The sequence below is a fragment of the Mya arenaria genome, chromosome 8 (assembly GCF_026914265.1).
Source record: "Mya arenaria isolate MELC-2E11 chromosome 8, ASM2691426v1".
Taxonomy (NCBI): domain Eukaryota; kingdom Metazoa; phylum Mollusca; class Bivalvia; order Myida; family Myidae; genus Mya; species Mya arenaria.
The window spans coordinates 34,028,601-34,054,401 of NC_069129.1; the positions used below are offsets into that span (position 1 = coordinate 34,028,601).

A 25,801-nucleotide genomic window follows, 5' to 3' on the forward strand; every position below is an offset into this window, starting at 1 on the left:
GAACGCAATAACAACAACATTTACTTTCGTCTTATTCATTTTATTAATAATCAAATGTTATAAATTTTCAATATTTATGTATGTTAAAATATTGAGTTTAAACAGCTGGAGAAATGTCTCAATAGAAGAAATCGGTGTTTAACCATTTCACATTCACTGGAGATATTAAAATCTACTTTGCCCAGTGACTGAAGTGTTATATCCAAGACAAATATTTGGTTCTACAACATGTAGGAATGACTTCAGCCTGCTGTCCAACACGTGTACCGGAGCTGTAAGAACAACACAGTGCTTTATTCAAACACTGGCCAAATACCTCCTCACTTCTTTAATAAAACATGGGTTTTAATTGTTTAAGGCATTTAACATGTGCTAATACTGTTATTATTGGATATGATCGGGACCTACTTACTGTTCAAAAACATATATCCTGCCAACTCAGATACCCCTACATGTATTGTCCACCAAGCGTGTATCAGATACCCCAGCATGTATTGTCCACCAGGCGTGTCTCAGAAACCCCAGCATGTATCGCCCACCCGTCAACCAGGCGTGTTTAAGATACCCCAGCATGAATTGTCTACCAGGCGTGTTATGAACATAAAAAAACGTTCTTCTTACATGAGGACAAAAATCAATCAGTTTTGAAGATACTTTTGCCGGAACATCACAGTTCAATGAAATTAATGTAAACTAATGAAGTTGTACGTTATTTGATTTTATTAAATTCGTTTCAATGTTTATTTGTCTATTTCATGAAGAACTTGCAATTTGTGTAGCGAGCAGTGAGAGAGCCTTCCAAACTGTTCGGAAGCACCATCCACGCAGGTGTCAACGAAATATAATACAGTGAAATATAAAGTCATGAAATGAAATGTGCTTAATTTTATTTGGACGAGTTTCGTTTTCTCATTATTATGGAAAAATAAAAAAATCTACGGAAGGGCCATTTATGCGATGCAGATATTTGATATAGCCATAAATTTTCCAGTCCGATACAATATACAATATTATGACCGTCTCTTTAACAATTTAACAAACTAATGAAACTGCAAATAACGGGATGAAATAATGAATTGTTCCATTTGTTTTCCGCTTCCATTTGAAGACTTTATTTGCATTAGATTGTGTCAATAAAAGAGCGAAAACTGATGGCTTTTTAATGCATGTGAGTGTGTGATGGTATCGCGGCGCTGTTTGCTGTGTTTGTCGGGCCGTATCGTACCAGCGGGATACAATGCCAGCATGGGGGAGGGGTTAATGTCGCCCCACCTTAGAGACAGACGTCCACGGGATGTATTACCTCCAGCATATCTAATATTAGTTGAGGCTAAGTGAGTCTATGTTTACACATGTACCACTTGTAAGAGACGTTTACGGGATATAAAAAATATGAATTGCTTATTCTGGCTTTGTCAGAAAAAATATTTTCCCATCCCAGATAAGTAGATACAAATATTTGGCCATGCTAGAAATCCTTATCTTGCCTACGGGCAAAGATAAAAGAGTTCCTGTATGTATAAAATCAAATAAAATATATTTTATATGTATTTTGTTTAACAGAGGTGGGAGAAAAAGCATATACCATGGCCGCTCGTGTAAGATAGGTTCATCCCAACCCTCGCGCAGGGTGTTGTGCGGAAACCCGGTAAACCTTGTCCACCCTACTCTCGGGATGATACTTATAATCTTCCCAATCTGAGCGTGTACTGCACAGGTCCACTTGTAAACTGAAAGACAAAATTCCATTTCTATAAAAAAATCAAATTCAACTTCTCATTTATTGTATCAGTCTAATTCTTATTATCTATTATTATTTTTTTTAATAAATAATTTAATATATTTGTATATGAATATATCAAATACTTAATATTGAAACATCCGGACTCTTTATCTCTATTTATATTATTATTGTTTGCCGCTGTCAATCTGTATTGATGCAATAGGAATATTTACTCGTACGGAACGGAATGTATCTTATTTGGATTTCCAAGTGGTTGATTCTTTTTCATAGTCAGAGTATGCCTTGTATGTGGACCAATGATAATTGAATATCATTAAATTTTTCGACATATTCTATAGCCCGCTTGAACATGTACGTGAATTGGCGGGCGAGCGGCCTTGCGGCGTAAATTTGGCTGCCTCATGGCCTTGCGGTGTGAGATTGGCGGCATAGCTGCTTAGGGGCTTGAAGATGGCTGCGAAGCAGCCTGTTGGCGTTAAGTTGGCGTCCTAGCGGCTTAGCGGCGTGAAGTAAGCGGTCTAGCGGCGTGATTGTTGGCAGCCTTGAGGCATGGCGGCGTACGCAAATGCATTTGCTCGTTTGTAGAATGCAGATCGAAGTTTTCTGTTTGATGAAAGTTCAAATTTGCAAAAAAATGGTCTGTTATCATGACACGTTCGGTAAAAAGACGTCATAAATGATTACTTTGCACTTTATTCAATGCAATGTTACAGCTACTGTACACCAATGCCTTCATGTCGCTATCCGCTCGGCCGCCAGAACGCCAACTTCACACTGCCAGGCCGCCAAATTTACGCTTTCAGGCCGCCAACTTCACGTACACCTCTTGAACATTTACATGACTGTGACAGCCCCGATGGTCTTTATATGCCATTTGCGGTAGTTCAGCAATTGTGAGGATCTGTGACTATCGTAACCAAACAGTGATGAAAGCCGAACCGCAGATACTATTCACCATGACTGGCCACGCTGAGGGGAACTCACAGTGTAACCTTTAACCCCGGAGCGGGCTGACCACTGGCCGGACAGTGAGTGACAGCCGTTATCATGTCATTACAATCCCATATGGTCAGTCTAGTGGTCAGTTATCGCCGTCAATTGTCTCAATTGCCCCAATCTGGGCACCGTGGGGTAATCTGTCCCCGGTAATCACCGATCACTCAAATATTTCAAACCCTAATAATGTTGCCGTGTATGTGATTTCCAATCCTGGGGATGAACCAAACGTTGTTTTCCACAGATACTTTGTAAATTGTGTATAAAAAGTTATTTTGTGTTTAACAATTCTTCGTCTAAAAATATTAAATGCTGAAAACATGATTACAGACCAAAAATAAAATTTAAAAAAAAACCTGAATAGGCAATTCAGACGACGTAAAAGGTATTTAAATATTATCAACGTCCGCTTGATTGATAAAAAAGCTAGAACTCGTACGTTTTATGATCGTTATGTTGTCGAAGAAAATACGTGACAGTACAGACTGAAAAACAAACAAGGAAATTACATCTCCGAAGAAATTGGAAAAATGCAACATAAATAGATCAATCATGTTAGTCATTGATTGGTTACCAGATATTACTCATGTTGGGCTGTCCTCCAATAGACAAATCATATTTTCAAACAAGCAAAAATCATTGTGTAACAGATATGCGTACCGCAAAATACCACCGCAACCCATCGGTGATGTGCGCATGCGCTGAGGAGTTTAAAGTGAGCAGTTCAAAGGGTTTCCGAATGTTGACTTTCCATGCGAGTTGACAGAGCATTTGCAATGTTTATTTTTGAAAGACAATTGGCGACAAGGAAATAACGAAGATAATGAAGAGAGGAAAGTAAACACAAATCATTTTCTCACTTTGAGTACACGCTTGTTGAAGGTGATGAGTTATTTCATTTATCATAACGGACCAGGACGGAGGTTGACGGGTTTTGCCGAGACCGGAGACCCGCCGGCGTCCAGGTCTCGTCAATATGATTATTGGCCATTATTGCAGCCATGGCTAATTTTCTCATGATCTTTGAATAATTGTCTATCAAGGATTTTTGGTTTCATGGAAGTGTTGCTTTTTTAACAGCGGCCTCAAATTTAAAATTTGTTAAAAGAGTTTTGAAGAGTTCGTCTGAGTGCTCTTTTGACTGCGATATTTTTATTCGAGCGATTAAAGATGGGGACGAATTAATATTCTATAATAGTTTAATATACCAATATAGGCTGATATAATCCGGGTATGTGGGCACAAAATGTGCATCGTTTGTATAAGATAAAAAAAAAAATGAAAACATTGAGCAATGCATTATTGAACAACTTCAATGATGCTTAGGGGTGTGTGTGTGTGTGTTTGATCTGGTGGTATAAGTATCCGCCTCTCACTAACGAGGTTGTGGGTTCGTCCTCTTTGTGGGTGAAAGTGGTTTAGTGCTATAGATGTCCGCCTCTCACCAACTTGAGAGGATGTGGGTGCGTTCTGTATAAGACGAACTTGATCTTGTGGTAAAATGATCACCTCTCACCAAAGTGGATGTAGGTGCGATCTTTACCAGGTTGAAAGTGATAAATGTGTCCGCCCCTCACCGAAGAGGTTATGGGTTCGATACCAACCAGCGATAGTCTATCTAAAAGAACACCAGTACTTGTTTCTACACAGGAATGGTACATATCGGCTTACAGCTGTCTTCACATTTGACTTAAAATATATTGGAAGAATGAGTCGTGATTTGAGGTTGTTGATTTATAGCAATAAAGTAGTCACTTATAGCTACCAGAATGATACTTAGTAGGCAGTATCAGTCAGAGTTAGTTCGTTATAGTTATAAATATATAAAAAGGCCTCCTAAATTGTTTTCGCCCAAAGAACCTGGAATGTTCAAGTAATCCACGGTTTTCATATGCATTTATCATTTCTCAAAGAAATTCCTTCAAATCGGGACACAAATCTCTCGCCAAAGACTTTAAACCTACATTGATGAGAGGACGAAAGTTTTAAAAACATGCATGATATTGATTATTCAGATGATGAAGACAATGATCATGATGGTGCGGCTTTAGATGGCACCAATATATTTCGTGTTAGTAGGTCAAAACAGCATTGATTTTTAAAATAACTTAAAGATGCACTCTTACTCGCAAATACGATTTACCACATTTAATAATATTGTTTTAATATTCCAAAAAGGATGAATAAATGTCGAAAACAATGGTTCTTATGAAGGATACCGAGTTGAATTTGAAAGAAATGAGCATAAAACACGGTATTTCTACCTTATAACACAGTAAATCTTTTGGCATTCACCAATCATTTAATATTTTTTGCGCTTTCTGCTATTAAATACACGGTTACAATCGTGTTACCAGTTATGAATATTTTCCATATTGCATTATTTAGTAAGGAGTTAAAGGTTTATCAGTCAATTTTTTGTTTTTTATACATGTGTATGTATAGATTTTGAATAAGCGTGTCACTTTAAGAACAATTTCACTGATGGTCAAGAAACATTAAAATGTGGCACTTTGCACTTGACCAATGGGGATCTATGTCGATTTGACCAACGGTCAAGGTCATGGTGTTTTTTTTTCTTGTTGTACGATAATATTTCTACACGTATGAGCGTCAGGTTTTCCAGGGTAATAGTTTGATGGTTTTATTGCCATTTAGGGCTTTTAGTATTCCAATTTAAAATGTATATATGTACAGCGTGTATGTTCCAAAATATTAATGTGAATTAAATAAAAACAATACTTAAGAAAGTTGTTTTTGACTAATGTGATTTACTTACTGTCCATTGAAAATCAATTACAATTGCTTAAGTTACTTGCCATAATTTTATGGCAAGATTTATTGCAAGAATATGATTGCATTCATGACAAAATTGACAAGTTACAAATAAACATGTCTGCTAGGTCGTCAATAAAGAAAACAATTAGTACCCTGACAGATGACCAGAAAACATAATGCACAGACCCTTGGGCAAGTTGGCAAGATTTTGACATAAATTCAGCAAATAATTAGTGAATGAAGACAATATAACGATGCCTTGATTGAATATTACTGCTTTGGGCACCCTGGCTGTTTGTTTTGGGTGCACTTGCGTAGGGTCGGGCGTGATTAATGGCCCGGCCATCGACAGGGCAAACCTGCGCACCAGAGGCTCGGATCGCCAGCGAACTTATCCACGACTAGGGGGCGTCGAGCAAGAGAATAATAATGATCTTATTAATACTCATAATAATTATAATTAAAACGATATCAACATTCATAATAATAATAATAATAATAATAATAATAATAATAATAATAATAATAATAATAATAATACAAAATAATTATAATAATAATAATAATAGTAATAATAGTAATAATAATTAATTTACGGCTGACTGAAAAATTCTACCATCCTTTTGCGCAAAATATATCTAAGTAAACTTAAAAGAAGGTAATCATTTCGATTTCTTGCTATGTGTCGTGCCAGCACAACATTTATATTTTGAATGTCGAATGTAAACTATCGTACGTTTTGCTAACTTCACACAGCCTTTAACTTATACAATGAACTCTAAAAAACAACTAAAAGTAGACTATCCATAAGCTACTGCAACTATCTTTTGTAACGTAAATTGCCCCATCAAATGTCGATTTTTTTGTATGTAATGTTTAATTATATACGTAGTATATTTGGAGCAGGAAATGATATCCCTTAAAACAATACCTGTTAACAAAAGAATAATAACATGAAGTCCCTGGTTTGTTTAATGTGCGCCTATTTCCACCGATCTGTATCTACGGCTTCACGAATGGAGAACCTGATGCCGGGGTTTGTGGCGGTTATCTGTGTCCCGCCGGCGGCACCCGGTCGGCAAACCCAGCCGCCGGAATCAGCTCGGGCCTCATGTTTTCTTTACGAAGCTAATTTTGAGACAAGAAGGATCTATTGTTTATTGTGTAAGATATGGGTACAGATTGTATAAACATTTCTCAAATTGTTTTTGAAGAAATGATAGGCTGCGCATGCGCTTTGATAACAACGTGGTAATTTTATGTAGCCTTCTTTTTATTATCTATTGTCAGTAATCATAAGCCATAATATAAAATGTACATACGTCAATTGACATGAAAGCAACAGGAAATCTAAAACCATTAAAGTTTGAACATCGGAATACTTTTGACAGTTAATTATATCGTTGTGTGACTTGAGCGCTTTAATTTTCTTGAGCAATTTCTTAATGAAGGCAGTATGGCGAGGCCCTGTTTTCTGTTTTCGGCGATTTTCCAACGCTGAGCTACAGCGGGTCCCGAGGGACGCCCTTTATTGGATTTATCATGACATTTTCAACGAATTTCAATTTCTATAATTGCCTAATAGCCGTTCACTGATTTACCATGTTCTGCTATAATTCACTTGAGTCCGCGCTAATGAAAAGATAGCGTATTAAATATGAAGTAAAATTCATAAAACGTCGGATTACAGTCTTCAGTGACATGCGTACGTCTCAGAGAACCAGATCGTTCCGTGCCAGCCCCGAGTTAGACGCTCGTTTCTCTGTATTCTCATTACTTTTATTTGAGATGTTATGTGTCTTCGTGGTAAATGCAGTGATTTGCATTTCTGTTCTATTTTAAATCATATAAGTGGTCTCCGTTCGGTAATTTGTAAGCACCGGGATGTCAGATACGATTTTGAATTCTATTTCTCATAAAATAAGTAATTTTGAATTCTTAAATGATCCAAAAATGTGACATGACCGGTTTTAGCCAAAAGGATAAGACAGACAGTCTCTTTCATGGACCGTTTCAAAGCAATCATCGCCATTAATGAAACCATGTTCATCGCGTCGTCGAAATACACGACAAGAAATCACTTTAGCGGCAAGAAATTAAATTACGCGAAAGCAATCGAGATCTGTCGCAAATGTCAACATCACTCGGAGCGTCCAGAAATTGCAACGATGTTTCGGTCCTTATCTCCACGGACACTTCGCGGAGAGAGGAAGCGGAATGTGCCCGAGAAAAACGCTCGGAAAATAACAGTGTCGCGGCGAGTTATCCAACCGATCCGGGCCGCATCGTGCATCGTCTTGCCGATGGCGGTGTGATGCCGCGATAGCAGTGACGGCTTGATCATAACGGGGTCCGTGATTGTCCAGGACAGGTCCAGGGTCAAGATAGCATCACTGGTGTCCGACCACACCTACAGCCGCACGTGGGATAGCTTAGTCGCATCGACTCCCTCGAAATATATTGTATAGCAAGACACTAGCTTAACTATTACCACAGCTTACACTTTCTTTATACCGTCCCCTAATTATAATACATGTAGAAATAGACGTAACTTACTCTTCATTTAAAAATAAACAGAATTGCCGGAAGGATTCGAATAAAACTTTTTAAAACTTATGGCCTATTATTGCATGCGAACGTTTCTTTCTTTCTCTTATTAGAAGTGTTTTACTCGAATGTCACTGGAAGAATGTAGATGGTAGTGGAAGACGTGGATAGAGCGGGATGCAAGAAAGGTCGTTACCACACGGTAATACCGGTATCAACACAGAATCTGTGTGTCAACATGAATTGTAGAACAATTCCAGGAACGGAATTTAGTCATTTATTGCTGGTATTTACACGGGAAACGCTTGTAATGATGGGCTTAATCTGGCGGAACCCGCACGGCCTGGCTGCCCACGATAGATCCGGGGAACGTGCCGTACATGGCTGCAGGTTGCGCTTTAAGAAAGATTAACAAGCGGCTTATGTGCTGAAATCCGCGGACCGTATGTTGCCGTATTTTACACACGAGCTATTTGTCGCTATGTCGTTAACGGTCAGTTGTGTTCTGGAAAAGGAACATGCAAAGCCTGGCGAGGCCTGTTGCCCGCCTTAGTCCGGCCGACCGCAATAATGGAACACGTCCCAGCCAACATGCACTATTGTACGACAGAATTAGTCATCATTGTGACACAATTCTGTTTTCTCGTTCTTATCATTTGTAAGAACACGTGTTTAATATATATTAATAGAACGTGCGTGAAATATAAGCTGTATCGTAGTGGAAAATTGTACCAGTATATCAAAATAGTTCGGAAAATATCACCAGAATAATTTTTATACTGGTGCAGCTTCCAGAAATAATTATAACATTATTTCACGCTAGTAAACTATTCATTTTTTCGAACTCTGTTGGCAGGGTCCTCCAATAGAAATAATATTTACGAGCCAGATGTGAGGTGTACATCTACATGCATATAACACACGTCGATCCTCGCGCAGACCAGATCGCCGCCATTAATCATCGTGATAAGCCACTGGCTTTCAACTGCCCAGAAATTGGAAATATTTATCAGTCTGAAAGATCGATAATCGCCAGTAATTAGGGATACCGATGTAAAGACTTCAGTTTTAATTAGAGCCCCGGGATGCGGGGTAAATACATTGATACACTCTATGCACGGGAAATTGGAAGTTCACATTAAACACACCACTGCGCTGGGTATTCATCGCCCTCATCGCTACTGAAGTTGTTTCATTACTTCAGATTATTCCATCTTCGTTTGAACCTCGTGCAGTCAGTTTCTTCAGTTATTCTTTACTTATGATGGGTGGTTGCCCAACTTTGTTAAATAAGGCCCAAATTTCTCAAACAAAATCTTAAGCGTAACTCACTTAAATATCTTCATTCATTTAGCTTAAATACTTACTTAAATATGACTTTATGAAACAAAAAGTAGTTTATCTTATTGCTTTCAAATATAATTTTCTTTATAGGCCTCAAAACTCCTTTAAAGAGAATATAACACAATTTATACCAATTCAAAAATAGTGCGCTGAGCTTGATCCTTTTATAAGGGACCAAATATGCTTCGATAAATTGGGGCCGTGTATCGGATTAAAATAATTATGTTCACTGTATTTTTACCGTTAACTAGTATTCGTTAAAGTAAAATTAGGAACGTAGTTTGTAGTAATATATTCCATAAGTCATACACGACTGTTTCGTGCAGCACGGGTTGCGGTGGCGGTGTTGTAGGAGCACGGGCGGATGAAATTAGCCCCAGGAGAGCGGAACCATGTTCCTCCGACCCGCAACAAGTGCTAAACCAACAACATACACGCAGATTACATTACACAACCGTTTTTCATCATCGGCGAAAAGTTTGCCCAATTAGCAAATCATTCACAATTGAATATGTTCGTGTTTAAAGTCGTGTTTGCCTCAAGTGTTTACATCTACACCTCGTCTCATACCAATGCACGTTACAAACTGCATCGGAGATAGCAATTGATTTTTGTCTTTGAAATATGGACTGGCACCGGATTTTCAAACAAAAATCTATTATACCAAAAATGTGAAAAAAAATATTGAAATATATATATACAGTACAAAGTGCATATTTATAAAACAATAAATGTTTTTCAACATTTTTTTCACATTTTTGGTATAAAAAAATGTGGTTGGAATTATAAGATTTTTTTTTTAAATGATGAGGTGAAAATCCGATGCCATTGAAAAATGGTAGTTTTATGCGACAGTTCGGGTGCGCGGCATTGTGCGCCTCACACCCGCAACACGACATTGCGTATGTCTGCCACATAACGTTACTCCGACAAAGAGGAACGTGCTGCGCCATGTTGTTTTCACGTTTTATTCCAGTAACAAATAACAGAGTATTATGAATAGTTTAAATTAAATATAGAAGTCTAATTATTAACTTATTCAATTGAATTAAGTCACTTAGAATGTTCACACAGTTTAAGATGCACACAAAGTATTAAGCACTAAGTTTTACACATAGAGAAATAGAGAATAATGTCCTTCACAAAGTTACACAAAGTTGTTGCCTTATTGATCACTTAATCTTCACTATTTAAATGAAAACATGTATGTGTTTATATACTCCTAAAATGAGATACAGAGTTAGATAAAATATGACAGGTGATGAATGTGATGATCAAAAAATGAATATATTTGTCTTTAAGCAAAATAATGACATAATAATGTCAATTACTGAAAGATCATTTAATGATTATTTAGACCCTGTCTCAAACTTAGAGATGTAATAAGTGATAATTATTACTTAGGTGTCCTATAAGAAATATCTCAGTATTTGAGGAAATGCCATTAATATCTAATTATGATCTCCTGCATAATTGCAATTATGTTTTTATGTGCTAAAAATCGAACATTTAGTAGGCTGAAAATGAGCGGCATAATAGTAGTGTTCAGAGTTACATCTAACCCTTTATACCCTCAGTCTAACATGACCTTCATTTACCTTTACCGAGCTTTGTAGAACATAAATAGTCGGCTGTTTCATGTAAGTTTGATCCGACAACAAAAAACATAAAGGACTTTCCTCTGCCATGTCACGTGTCTTGTCGTGACTCGGGTCATTCAAATACTTTCAACACGAGAACTTTGATGTAATTAATCGCTTAAGACAGAGATGTGTCGGTTTGTCAATTGAACGTTCATTAGAAAAAGCTATTTATTTGTTTTCACTAATTGTCATAAATGTTTTTACTTGTTGGAGATCAATTCTCTGACAGGCCTTTTATCTATGACCCGTTAACACACGCGTTCGGCAACATACTGGAAGCTATTAACATGCAAACTGGACATCTTTAGGTACACTCACGTCCGTAATTGGCAATTATTCATCAGTAAAATACTATTTAATGAGTAATTAGCATGCTTTGTTATTTTTTTCGACTAAATCACGATTAGAGTGTGCATTATATTAAAATATACGAAGTTATTCCAAGCAAAACCAATCTTTGCCTACTTGTAGTGCATGCACACACGCACAATCGACCGCATGCACACACACACGCGCGCGCGCACGCACCCACGCACGCACGCACGCACGCACACACACACACACACACACAAACGCAGGTACGCACGCAGGCACGCACAAACGCACGCACACAATCACAAACGCACGCATGCACACACACACAAAATAACACACACACACATGTCTATGTTTCAAACAATGGTTCTCCAGTTCAGGTGTTGGTTGAAGTATACTTCTCAAACACTAAAGTATTCTGTCGGCGTATTTACTGGAGTCTCTTTAACGTCTGCGAGCAGGATATTTTATTGAATAAAAGATATCTTTCTTATTCAAATATAAAGCTCTTGAATGATATAACAGCATTTCAAATCTATAAAATATGTATAATATTGTATTTACGAGAAAGAATTTTGCGCAAGTCAGTGTTCATCCAATAGTGATAGACTTTGTTAAAAAGGAATTGCAAATATTTTGAGTAGGATAATACACGCGATGGTCGTGTTTCCAGTGCCCGAATTTCCTTTGCTGGATTATTCTCGAGATGTTTTAGAGATCAAAAACATGAATTATAAAACAGTCAACATAATCCAAAATTAATAAGCAAAACAGCAGATTTATTATTACTTCGACATCTTTGAAAAAATATTTTATGCAAAGCCTTGACGACCCTGTGTCAGTTAACAATATTCCGGGAGTTTTGATGTGGGATCAGCCTGGCCGGGACTCGGGCTCTGGGCCCCTAATGGAGGCGAGGGCCCTTTGTGGTTACATTACAGTGTCAACCAAACCCCTGATTAATATCCCCAATAAGGGATTATTACCATTGGAAGGTCAAGTGCCACTAAATTGGTCAGCTGGCGGGGCAAATTGAATTTTATTGAAGTGAATAATGCAGGGTGTCCAGCTAGGGGAGTGTTAATTTAAGCGGAATTTAAGTAACCAAACATCAAATGTAACCCATGAACATTGTATAAATAAAGACATGGGGTTAGCAGATAATGCGACATTAATTTTGTAATTGTCATCTGATGATGATTCTACAAGCTACAAACACTGGGTGAATGGCGAGAAGAGGATAGGGGCAAAGCTATTCCTGCTCACGTTCTGATGGACAAAACACAACACGTCTCTCAGTACGAACACGGATCATTGTTTTTTAATCACGGCCGCTGCCGACAGGTGCTAGGATTTAATTGCAATGCCAAGTCAGTTATAAATTTATAATGAAACAGCCTAATTATTGTTTAGATAAGAGACAAGAATATAATTTTATATATATGTATTTAGACGGCATATAGCTGTATAAGCATTAATAAACGTTATGTTCTGTCTGTTCTGTTCTGTTCCTGATTATTGAAGAAGAACAGAATAATAAATAAATGAAACATTAATGCAGTAGAAAAAGGAGTATCACTTTTTTAAAAGGTCTACCGTAATAAGAAATATTGAACTTCGCATACCTTTTATATTATTACAGTGATATATCGAGTTGAAAGAATAAATGTTTCTATAGTTAAATTTGACAACATGTATGGATGTTTTAATTTGTCGCCATTTGTATTTAGCTTGTATGGTAACATGGGTCTATGGTCGACCTTCTGGTGAATAATTGTTCTGTTCTGTTTCGTACCTTAAAGTATATTTAAGAAATATAACACACCACTGAGGGTCATATGGCATTAAAAGGAGCGGCCAGTCAGCCCCCGAAGGTGTTTATGGACCGAGGCGTTTTATTTAAAGTATAATATATACGTATGTGTGAGCGTGTGAGTGTGCGTGTGTGTTTTACTTGTATGAGCAATAACAAGCAGAACTAGAACACCACTAGCTCGGCTGTAAAATTGATGGGATATCCTTCTTGATGAAACTGAGTGTTATTTTCATTAAGTGGAAAACAAGTTTGAATACAAAACTGGGTTTTATTCAGTAAATATCATTATCCTGAGAATATAGAGCGCTTTAGTTTCACACAAATGAATCTTTATCTCCTCTAATTCAATTATTGTTTCACTTTCTTTGTCATTATCTGTCATCCAAATTCCGTCCTGAAATCTCTTTTCACAATTTGAGACCTTAATCGTGTTCCATTGACAGTCAATATATGAGACACAATATTATTTGGCTTAAACTGGCTTGATCAGCTGATCGCTTCCTCGCCTTAATCAATCACGGAGCGTCAACGGGCGCGGAGAAAGTTCGCTGTATTATTGCCCGGATATTGTATTACCGGCGTGGATGCAAAAAGTCACCCTGGTTGACACCTGTACTTTATTCTTGTTGACAATTTAAACACGGGGTTACATATTGGTTTACACGGAGGCAACGGTTCAAACATGGCCGACAAATCGTGCTCCGCTTCCCGCTGCAAGTCTTGGCTGATGAGTGACAGGAATAATGCCGTTATTATGAGTTTGTTTATGAGAACATCGCGCAAATAATGACCAGCTGACATACTCAATCAAGAATTGAGGCGAGTAATGATTTCAATCTTGGTCACTTTGATAACTACTGCATAAAGTGAGTAAATGCTAAATATTGTTCTTCAATAGCATAGAAAATATAAAACACTGTGGCCTGAATAAGCGCACATACATGTATTACTCGGTTTACCGAAATATCGAAAATCGAGTTTCGAAATCAAGACATTTCTGCGACAGTTTTGTATAAAAGGATACTTGACCGAAACCCGACCAGTGTTTCGGATTTATTTTCGCAAAGAGATTACAAAAGAAGTTAGCTCGTTGATATCAAAGACCTGCGAAAACCTTCCCTGGCGGAGGTTGAGCGGTGCGATATGGCATTCTAGCAATGTAAGATCACCGTCCGATGCCCGCAACCCTCGAACAATACCACATGTCTATCAGCGACCCAGTGTTTGATTCTATCTGATCGTGTTTACATCAAACAGCTCAATACTGTAATTAATGTCTACATATGTCTACAGGGATTTCCAATAAAGCTCCGTACACCAGCTATGATTTTATACGAGTTGTCAGACACACGAACTTCCTGCGGTCATTAGATGTACAACCTAGATAACCGAGAGATTCCAAGCATACAAACACGACCGCCGCGTCACGTGCTATGAAGGACAGAACGTGACTGGCGACTATGCCGAGTACCCGTGCTGGTTGTTTATCCCGGCTGCCGGAGCCAACACTTGCTTAATATCGTTACCCACTTCCAGTCACCTGCTTCAAGAGCTGTTACATTGTAACTCTAAATATTTATCCCGACAACGTCAAAGCAGATACACCCGAATAAAACTAATCCTTGAAACCACATCGCTCGTGTAACAAAAACCGTCTACTTATTTGACCTTAAAACTGAATCATGAACAGAAATATCATGTAAATGTACATATGATGGGCTATGTTGACACTGGATACTGTGAAGGGCTGATGTTGACACTGGGTACTGTGTATGGCTTATGTTGACAATGGGTACAGTGTATGGCTTATGTTGACACTGGGTACTGTGTATGGCTTATGTTGACACTGGGTACTGTGTATGGCTTATGTTGACACTGGGTATTGTGTATGGCTTATGTTGACACTGGGTACTGTGTATGGCTTATGTTGACAATGGGTACTGTGTATGGCTTATGTTGACACTGGGTACTGTGTATGGCTTATGTTGACAATGGGTACTGTGTATAGCTTATGTTGACACTGGGTACTGTGTATGGCTTATGTTGACACTGGGTACAGTGTATGGCTTATGTTGACACTGGGTACTGTGTATGGCTTATGTTGACAATGGGTACTGTGTATGGCTTATGTTGACACTGGGTATTGTGTATGGCTTATGTTGACACTGGGTACTGTGTATGGCTTATGTTGACAATGGGTACTGTGTATGGCTTATGTTGACAATGGGTACAGTGTATGGCTTATGTTGACAATGGGTACTGTGTATGGCTTATGTTGACAATGGGTACAGTGTATGGCTTATGTTGACACTGGGTACTGTGTATGGCTTATGTTGACACTGGGTACTGTGTATGCCTTATGTTGACAATGGGTACTGTGTATGGCTTATGTTGACAATGGGTACAGTGTATGGCTTATGTTGACAATGGGTACTGTGTATGGCTTATGTTGACACTGGGTACAGTGTATGGCTTATGTTGACACTGGGTACTGTGTATGGCTTATGTTGACACTGGATACTGTGAAGGGTTGATGTTGACACTGGGTACAGTGTAAAGCTTATGTCGACACTGGATACTGTGAAGGGCTGATGTTGACACTGGGTACAGTGTAAAGCTTATGTTGACACTGGATACTGTGAAGGGCTGACGTTGACACTGGGTACAGTGTAAAGCTTATGTTGACACTGGGTACTGTGTATGGCTTATGTTGACACTGGGTACAGTGTATGGCTTATGTTGACACTGGGTACAGTGTATGGCTGATGTTGACACTGGGTACTGTGTATGGCTTATGTTGACACTGGGTACAGTGTATGGCTTATGTTGACACTGGGTACAGTGTATGGCTTATGTTGACACTGGGTACAGTGTATGGCTTATGTTGACACTGGGTACAGTGTATGGCTTATGTTGACACTGGGTACAGTGTATGGCTTATGTTGACACTGGGTACAGTGTATGGCTTATGTTGACAATGGGTACTGTGTAGGGCTTATGTTGACACTGGGTACTGTGTATGGCTTATGTTGACACTGGGTACAGTGTATGGCTTATGTTGACACTGGGTACTGTGTATGGCTTATGTTGACACTGGGTACAGTGTATGGCTTATGTTGACACTGGGTACTGTGTATGGCTTATGTTGACACTGGGTACAGTGTATGGCATATGTTGACACTAGGTACTGTGTATGGCTTATAATGACAATGGGTACTGTGTATGGCTTATGTTGACAATGGGTACTGTGTATGGCTTATGTTGACACTGGGTACAGTGTATGGCTTATGTTGACAATGGGTACAGTGTATGGCTTATGTTGACAATGGGTACTGTGTATGGCTTATGTTGACACTGGGTACAGTGTATGGCTTATGTTGACACTGGGTACTGTGTATGGCTTATGTTGACACTGGGTACAGTGTATGGCTTATGTTGACAATGGGTACTGTGTAGGGCTTATGTTGACACTGGGTACTGTGTATGGCTTATGTTGACAATGGGTACTGTGTATAGCTTATGTTGACAATGGGTACTGTGTAGGGCTTATGTTGACACTGGGTACTGTGTATGCCTTATGTTGACACTGGGTACAGTGTATGGCTTATGTTGACAATTGGTACTGTGTATGGCTTATGTTGACACTGGGTACAGTGTATGGCTTATGTTGACACTGGGTACTGTGTATGGCTTATGTTGACACTGGGTACAGTGTATGGCTTATGTTGACACTGGGTACTGTGTATGGCTTATGTTGACAATGGGTACTGTGTATGGCTTATGTTGACAATGGGTACTGTGTATGGCTTATGTTGACACTGGGTACAGTGTAAAGCTTATGTTGACACTGGGTACTGTGTATGGCTTATGTTGACAATGGGTACTGTGTATAGCTTATGTTGACAATGGGTACTGTGTATGGCTTATGTTGACACTGGGTACTGTGTATAACTTATGTTGACACTGGGTACAGTGTAAAGCTTATGTTAACACTGGGTACAGTGTAGTGCTTATGTTGACCCTGGATACTGTGTAGGGCTTATGTTGACACAAGATACTGTGTAGGGCTAATGTTGACACAAGATACTGTGTAGGGCTTAAGTTGACACTGGATACTGTGTAGGGCTTATGTTGACACAAGATACTGTGTAGGGCTTATGGTGACACTGGATACTATGTAGGGCTTATGTTGACATTGGATACTGTGTAGGGATTATGTTGACACTGGATACTGTGTAGGGCTTATGTTGACACAATATACTGTGAAGGGCTTATGGTGACACTGGATACTGTGTAGGGCTTATGTTGACACTGGATACTGTGTAGGGGCTATGTTGACACTGATACTGTGTAGGGCTTATGTTGACACAATATACTGTGTAGGGCTTATGTTGACACTGGATACTGTGTATGGCTTATGTTGACACTGGATATTATGTAGGGCTTATGTTGACACTGGATATTGTGCAGGGCTTATGTTGAAATTAGATACTGTGTAGGGCTTATGTTGACACTAGATACTGTGCAGGGCTTATGTAGCAATTAGAAACTGTGTAGGGCTAATGTTGACACTGGATACTGTGTATGGCTTATGTTGGCACTGGATACTTTGTAGGGCTTATGTTGGCACTGGATACTGTGTAGGGCTTATGTTGACACTGGATATTGTGCAGGGCTTATGTTGACACAAGATATTGTGTAGGGCTTATGTTGACAATGGATACTGTGTAGGGCTTATGTTGACACTGGATATTGTGCAGGGCTTATGTTGACACAAGATATTGTGTAGGGCTAATGTTGACATTGGATACTATGTAGGGCTTATATTAAAACTGGAAACTGTGCAGGGCTTATGTTGACACAATATACTGTGTAGGGCTTATGTTGACATTGGATACTATGTAGGGCTTATGTTGAAATTTGATACTGTGTAGGGCTTATGTTGACACTGGATACTGTGCAGGGCTTATGTTGAAATTTGATACTTTGTAGGGCTTATGTTGACATTGGATACTGTGCAGGGCTTATGTTGAAATAAGAACTTGTGTAGGGCTTATGTTGACACTGGATACTGTGTAGGGCTTATGTTGACACTGAATACTATGTAGGGCTTATCTTGACACTGGATACTATGTAGGGCTTATGTTGACACACGATACTGTGCAGGGCTTATGTTGACACTGAATACTATGTAGGGCTTATCTTGACACTGGATACTATGTAGGGCTTATGTTGACACACGATACTGTGCAGGGCTTATGTTGAAACTTGATATTGTGCAGGGCTTATGTTGACACTGGGAACTGTGTATGGCTTATGTTGACAATGGGTACAGTGTAGGGCTTATGTTGACAATGGGTACTGTGTATGGCTTATGTTGACAATGGGTACTGTGTAGGGCTTATGTTGACACTGGGTACTGTGTATGGCTTATGTTGACAATGGGTACTGTGTATGGCTTATGTTGACAATGGGTATTGTGTATGGCTTATGTTGACACTGGGTACTGTGTATGCCTTATGTTGACACTGGGTACAGTGTAAAGCTTATGTTAACACTGGGTACAGTGTAGTGCTTATGTTGACCCTGGATACTGTGTAGGGCTTATGTTGACACAAGATACTGTGTAGGGCTTATGTTGACACAATATACTGTGTAGGGCTTAAGTTGACACTGAATACTGTGTAGGGCTTATGTTGACACAAGATACTGTGTAGGGCTTATGGTGACACTGGATACTGTGTAGGGCTTATGATGACACTGGATACTGTGTAGGGCTTATGATGACACTGGATACTGTGTAGGGCTTATGTTGACACAATATACTATGTAGGGCTTATGTTGACACAAGGTACTGTGTAGGGCTTATGTTGACACTGGATACTGTGTAGGGATTATGTTGACACTGGATACTGTGTAGGGCTTATGTTGACACAATATACTGTGTATGGCTTATGGTGACACTGGATACTGTGTAGGGCTTATGTTGACACTGGATACTGTGTAGGGGCTATGTTGACACTGGATACTGTGTAGGGCTTATGTTGACACAATATACTGTGTAGGGCTTATGTTGACATTGGGGATTATGTAGGGCTTATGTTGACACTGATATTATGTAGGGCTTATGTTGACAATGGATATTGTGCAGGGCTTATGTTGAAATTAGATACTGTGTAGGGCTTATGTTGACACTAGATACTGTGCAGGGCTTATGTAGAAATTAGAAACTGTGTAGGGCTTATGTTGACACTGGATACTGTGTATGGCTTATGTTGACACTGGATATTATGCAGGGCTTATGTTGAAATTTGATACTGTGAAGGGCTTATGTTGACACTGGATATTGTGCAGGGCTTATGTTGATATTAGATACTGTGTAGGGCTTATGTTGACACTAGATACTGTGCAGGGCTTATGTAGAAATTAGAAACTGTGTAGGGCTTATGTTGACACTGGATACTGTGTATGGCTTATGTTGACACTGGATATTATGTAGGGCTTATGTTGAAATTTGATACTGTGAAGGGCTTATGTTGACACTGGATATTGTGCAGGGCTTATGTTGAAATTAGATACTGTGTAGGGCTTATGTTGACACTAGATACTGTGCAGGGCTTATGTAGAAATTAGAAACTGTGTAGGGCTTATGTTGACACTGGATACTGTGTATGGCTTATGTTGGCACTGGATACTTTGTAGGGCTTATGTTGACACTGAATACTATGTAGGGCTTATGTTGACACTGGAAATTGTGCAGTGCTTATGTTGACACAAGATACTGTGTAGGGCTTATGTTGACAATGGATATTATGTAGGGCTTATGTTGAAACTGGATACTGTGTAGGGCTAATGTTGACATTGGATACTATGTAGGGCTTATTTTGAAACTGGAAACCGTGCAGGGCTTATGTTGACACAATATACTGTGTAGGGCTTATGTTGACATTGGATACTATGTAGGGCTTATGTTGAAATTTGATACTGTGTAGGGCTTATGTTGACACTGGATACTGTGCAGGGCTTATGTTGAAATTTGATACTGTGAAGGGCTTATGTTGACATTGGATACTGTGCAGGGCTTATGTTGAAATAAGAAACTGTGTAGGGCTTATGTTGACACTGGATACTGTGTAGGGCTTATGTTTACACTGAATACTATGTAAGGCTTATGTTGACACTGGATACTATGTAGGGCTTATGTTGACACACGATACTGTGTAGGGCTTATGTTGAAACTTGATATTGTGCAGGGCTTATGTTGACACTGGATACTATGTAGGGCTGATGTTGACACACGATACTGTGTAGGGCTTATGTTGAAACTTGATATTGTGCAGGGCTTATGTTGACACAAGATACTGTGTAGGGCTTATGTTGACATTGGATACTGTGCAGGGCATATGTTGACACAAGATACTGTGTAGGAGAGGTAAATTTTACACTAGATACTGTATAGGGATTATGTTGACACTAGATACTGTGTAGGGCTTATGTTGAAACTGGATAATGTGCAGGGCTTATTTTGAAACTGGAAACTGTGCAAGGCTTATGTTGAAACTGAATACTGTGTATAGCTTATGTTGACAGTGGATACTGGGTAGGGTTTATGTTGACACTGAATACTATGTATGGCTTATGTTGAAATTATATACTGTGTAGGGCTTATGTTGACACTGGATATTGTGCAGGACATATGTTGATACTAGATACTGTGTAGGGCTTATGATGACACTGGATTCTATGTAGGGCTTATGTTGAAATAAGATACTGTGTAGGGCTTATGTTGACACAAGATACTGTGTAGGGCTTATGATGACACAGGATACTGTGTAGGGCTTATGTTGACAATGTATACTGTGTAGGGCTTATGTTGACACAAGATACTGTGTAGGGCTTATGTTGAAACTGGATTCTATGTAGGGCTTATGTTGAAATAAGATACTGGGTAGGGCTTATGTTGACAATGGATACTGTGTAGGGCTTATGTTGACACAAGATACTGTGTAGGGCTTATGTTGAAACTGGATTCTATGTAGGGCTTATGTTGAAATAAGATACTGTGTAGGGCTTATGTTGACATAGGATACTGTGTAGGGCTTATGATGACACTGGATACTGTGTAGGGCTTATGTTGACACTGGATACTGTGTAGGGCTTATGTTGACACTGGATACTGTGTAGGGCTTATGTTGACACTGGATACTGTGTAAGGCTTATGTTGACACAATATACTGTGTAGGGCTTATGATGACACTGGATACTGTGTAGGGCTTATGTTGACACTGGATACTCTGTAGGGCTTATGTTGACACTGGATACTGTGTAGGGCTTATGTTGACACTGGATACTGTGTAAGGCTTATGTTGACACAATATACTGTGTAGGGCTTATGTTGACACTGTATACTGTGTAGGGCTTATGATGACACTGGATACTGTGTAGGGCTTATGTTGACACTGGATACTGTGTAGGGCTTATGTTGACACTGGATACTGTGTAGGGCTTATGTTGACACTGGATACTGTGTAGGGCTTATGTTGACACAATATACTGTGTAGGGCTTATGATGACACTGGATACTGTGTAGGGCTTATGTTGACACTGGATACTGTGTAGGGCTTATGTTGACACTGGATACTGTGCAGGGCTTATGTTGACACTGGATACTGTGTAAGGCTTATGTTGACACAATATACTGTGTAGGGCTTATGTTGACACTGTATACTGTGTAGGGCTTATGTTGACACAATACACTGTGTCGGGCCTATGATGACACTGGACACTGTGTAGGGCTTATGTTGACACTGGATACTGTGTAGAGCTTATGTTGACACTGGATATTGTGTAGGGCTTATGTTGACACAATAGACTGTGTAGGGCTTATGATGACACTGGATACTGTGTAGGGCTTATGTTGACACAATATACTGTGTATGGCTTATGATGACACTGGATACTGTGTAGGGCCTATGTTGACACAATATACTGTGTAGGGCTTATGATGACACTGGATACTGTGCAGGGCTTATGTTGACACTAGATGCTGTGTAGGGGATATGTTGACACTGGATACTTATGTATGGCTTAATTTGACGCTGGATACTTTGTAGGGCTTATGTTGAAATTAGATACTCTGTAGGGCTTATGTTGACACTGGATACTATGTAGGGCTTATGTTGAAATTAGATACTGTGTAGGACTAATGTTGGCACTGGATACTGCGCAAGGCATATGTTGACACAAGATACTGTGTAGGGCTTATGTTGACACTGTATACTGTGTAGGGCTTATGTTGACACAATACACTGTGTAGGGCTTATGATGACACTGGACACTGTTTAGGGCTTATGTTGACACTGGATGCTGTGTAGAGCTTATGTTGACACTGGATATTGTGTAGGGCTTATGTTGACACAATATACTGTGTAGGGCTTATGATGACACTGGATACTGTGTAGGGCTTATGTTGACACAATATACTGTGTAGGGCTTATGTTGACACTGGATACTGTGTAGGGCCTATGTTGACACAATATACTGTGTAGGGCTTATGATGACACTGGATACTGTGCAGGGCTTATGTTGACACTAGATGCTGTGTAGGGGCTATGTTGACACTGGATACTTATGTATGGCTTAATTTGACGCTGGATACTTTGTAGGGCTTATGTTGAAATTAGATACTATGTAGGGCTTATGTTGACACTGGATACTATGTAGGGCTTATGTTGAAATTAGATTCTGTGTAGGGCTTATGTTGACACAATATACTGTGTAGGGCTTATGATGACACTGGATACTGTGTAGGGCTTATGTTGACACAATATACTGTGTAGGGCTTATGTTGACGCTGGATACTTTGTAGGGCTTATGTTGAAATTAGATACTATGTAGGGCTTATGTTGACACTGGATACTATGTAGGGCTTATGTTGAAATTAGATACTGTGTAGGACTAATGTTGGCACTTGATACTGCGCAAGGCATATGTTGACACAAGATACTGTGTTGGAGGGGTTATTTTTACACTAGATACTGTATAGGGATTATGTTGAAGTAAGATACTGTGTAGGGCTTATGTTGACACTGGATACTGTGCAGGGCTTATTTTGACACTAGCTACTGTGAAGGAGGAGAAATGTAACCGCTAGATACTGTATAGGGATTATGTTGTATGTATGGCTATGCTTGCCTGGAGTGTTTTCATTTCCGGCTTGAGGTTGGTGTAAGGGACACATAACCCACATAAATTTGTGAATTTATACATTGTCATTTGGAATGCCTCAGCCACTTTCCATGGAAAACAGACCCGGATGTATATGGACGGTTAACAATGTCAGAAATCTTTACATTGACTACGCTGCAAGTAGATCGCTTAGAAATCTCATTTTTGCAGTAAAACTAAATGACCGTACTCTTGGAAATCTTTATTATTTATGCAATACTACACTTCTCTAGGAATTAATTTAAACTTAGTAATACAAAAAAACACATGTTAAAACACTACAAATAATTATTTATATTTTTTACTTACTACTTCTACCTGCATACATCCGAGGTTGTTTTCGATGGAAAATGGCCGAGGTGTTCCGGATGTATACGTTTTAGGTTTATGGAAGGGATATCACTCTTCCAATAAAACAAACCACATATATTTCGGTTCTGTGGGAGGGCCAGACGTCCAAAGCTGCGCCAAACGCCAAATCCTTAAAACGCCCCTGCATGTATTTTGTTATAATTTACTTCGCTATCCGTATTTTACATTGAGCAAAAATCCCCTTATTAACTGTATACTCATTTGTATAGAAGGTTTCTTAAAATAATGCTAATGTATATTCTATAACGTTTAAACTGCACAATATATGTCCCTTAATAGAAAAGCAGTTTTTTGATAATTCTTTTATCCATGGTCTAAAAGCGTTAGAGTAGTCTGCCCTTGGTATTACACTAGTGACCTACAAGTCAAGTTATGTATCCGCCCTGAAACGGGAAAACAATGAGAGAAACGGCGTCACATGGATCAAACTATAGATGCACTTGTTCGGGCTAGAGAATTTGCCATGTAACCATTGTATGCCATGTATAGTTACCATGTAACAACAGCAAAGCTTTCTGTAGCAACACTTACATCAGTCTACTCTTCATACACGTGGTTTGATGCAACTTCATTAACGATGTTCTTCAAACGTACGCGCTTTCCAACATTTGTGTCTACCAGCAATATCATTTTAACATGAAATAACTTTAATACTATCAACAATATCATTTTAACATGAAATAACTTTAATACTATCAACAATATCATTTCAACATGAAATAACTTTAATACTATCAACAATATCATTTTAACATGAATTAACTTTAATACTATCTATACGCCAATGTTTACAAAATATTCAGGCTTATGTTTATAGGGACTTGACGAACGTGATTTAATGGAAATATTGAAGCAAAGTTACATTTTAAAGATGCGCTATTAAAACAATTATTTTAATATACCAAAACGGATAAATAAATGTTGAAATCAATGGGTCGTCTGAAGGATAACGAGTTTAACTTGAAAGAAATGTGCAGAAAACACGGAATTTCTACCTAATGAGACGATAGTAGATCACAGTAAATAGTTTATCACTCACCAATCATTTAATATTTTTGCGTTTTCATCTATTAAAAACATGGTTACAATCTAATTACCAGTATTAATATTTTCCATAAATGCGTTATTTAGGAAGTAGTTAAAGGTTTATAACTCAAAATTCATGTTTGTTAAACATGTGTATGTGTTGGTTTTGAATAAGAGTGTAACTTTATGTATGTAATACTATTAAGAATCACGTATAATGTAGTCTTTAGTGATTTATTATAATGCATTCGTAATCTGATTGGATGCTTATGATTGAAATTAAAGTGGGCAGACGGACATATCGTCTGTCTTTAAAACATAATACTTGGAAAAGCAGAAAACATCACTTAAACCTCTATAACTGCCCTAGAAGAAAATATGTGCGAATTAAAATACCAGAAAAAAAGTCCAAGAACACATCTTCCGAGTAACAAAACAGACAGTAAACTTTAATGTTCCTACCATTATTTCTTATCGCAAAAATTTATATCTCTGCTGCAAGATACGGACTATATTTTGCAGCGGAGTTAGCTTGATACGTGCTTCATCAATCACCACGTGACAATATCAATCCGATCTGTGTAGAATGGACTTTGTTAAAAGAACCCCTTAATTGTGTAAGCAGACATGGAGAAATGTGATCTCTGATTTAGGCGATTTCTTTAAAAAAATGAAAACATGTGTTGATATCTAGTAATAACAAATGTTTAAAACAGGTCTCAAGACTTTTCTGCAATGAACACGAACCATACTTTTATTTTAACAATGTTTAGGAACTTCCCCTGTGTATGAACGGCGGCAGTTATAACAGTTATTATAAACTAATAATATATAGTATATAAAAGATGGCGTGGGACGTAGCCATAGGGTCCTTTCAACGGAACTGCCACATGTAGGGTGTATAAGGACACAAACTCTTCCTTTCCGAGTCATTTTGAAGTTCAATATTTAACAATCATTTACATGTGTCCTTTCATAGGAGAAGACACTGTT

General features: G+C 38.6%; 1 long non-coding RNA gene across 1 annotated transcript; it reads right to left on the bottom strand.

Annotated features, from left to right (window-relative positions):
- Positions 1–137: 137 nt before the first annotated feature.
- On the bottom strand, positions 138–23,785 carry LOC128242878 (uncharacterized). Its single transcript, XR_008262735.1, has 3 exons — positions 23,720–23,785; positions 1,586–1,730; positions 138–272 (listed from the first exon to the last, which is right to left on the bottom strand). It is a non-coding gene; the product is annotated as an uncharacterized LOC128242878 (long non-coding RNA).
- Between the last annotated feature and the right edge of the window lie 2,016 nt (positions 23,786–25,801).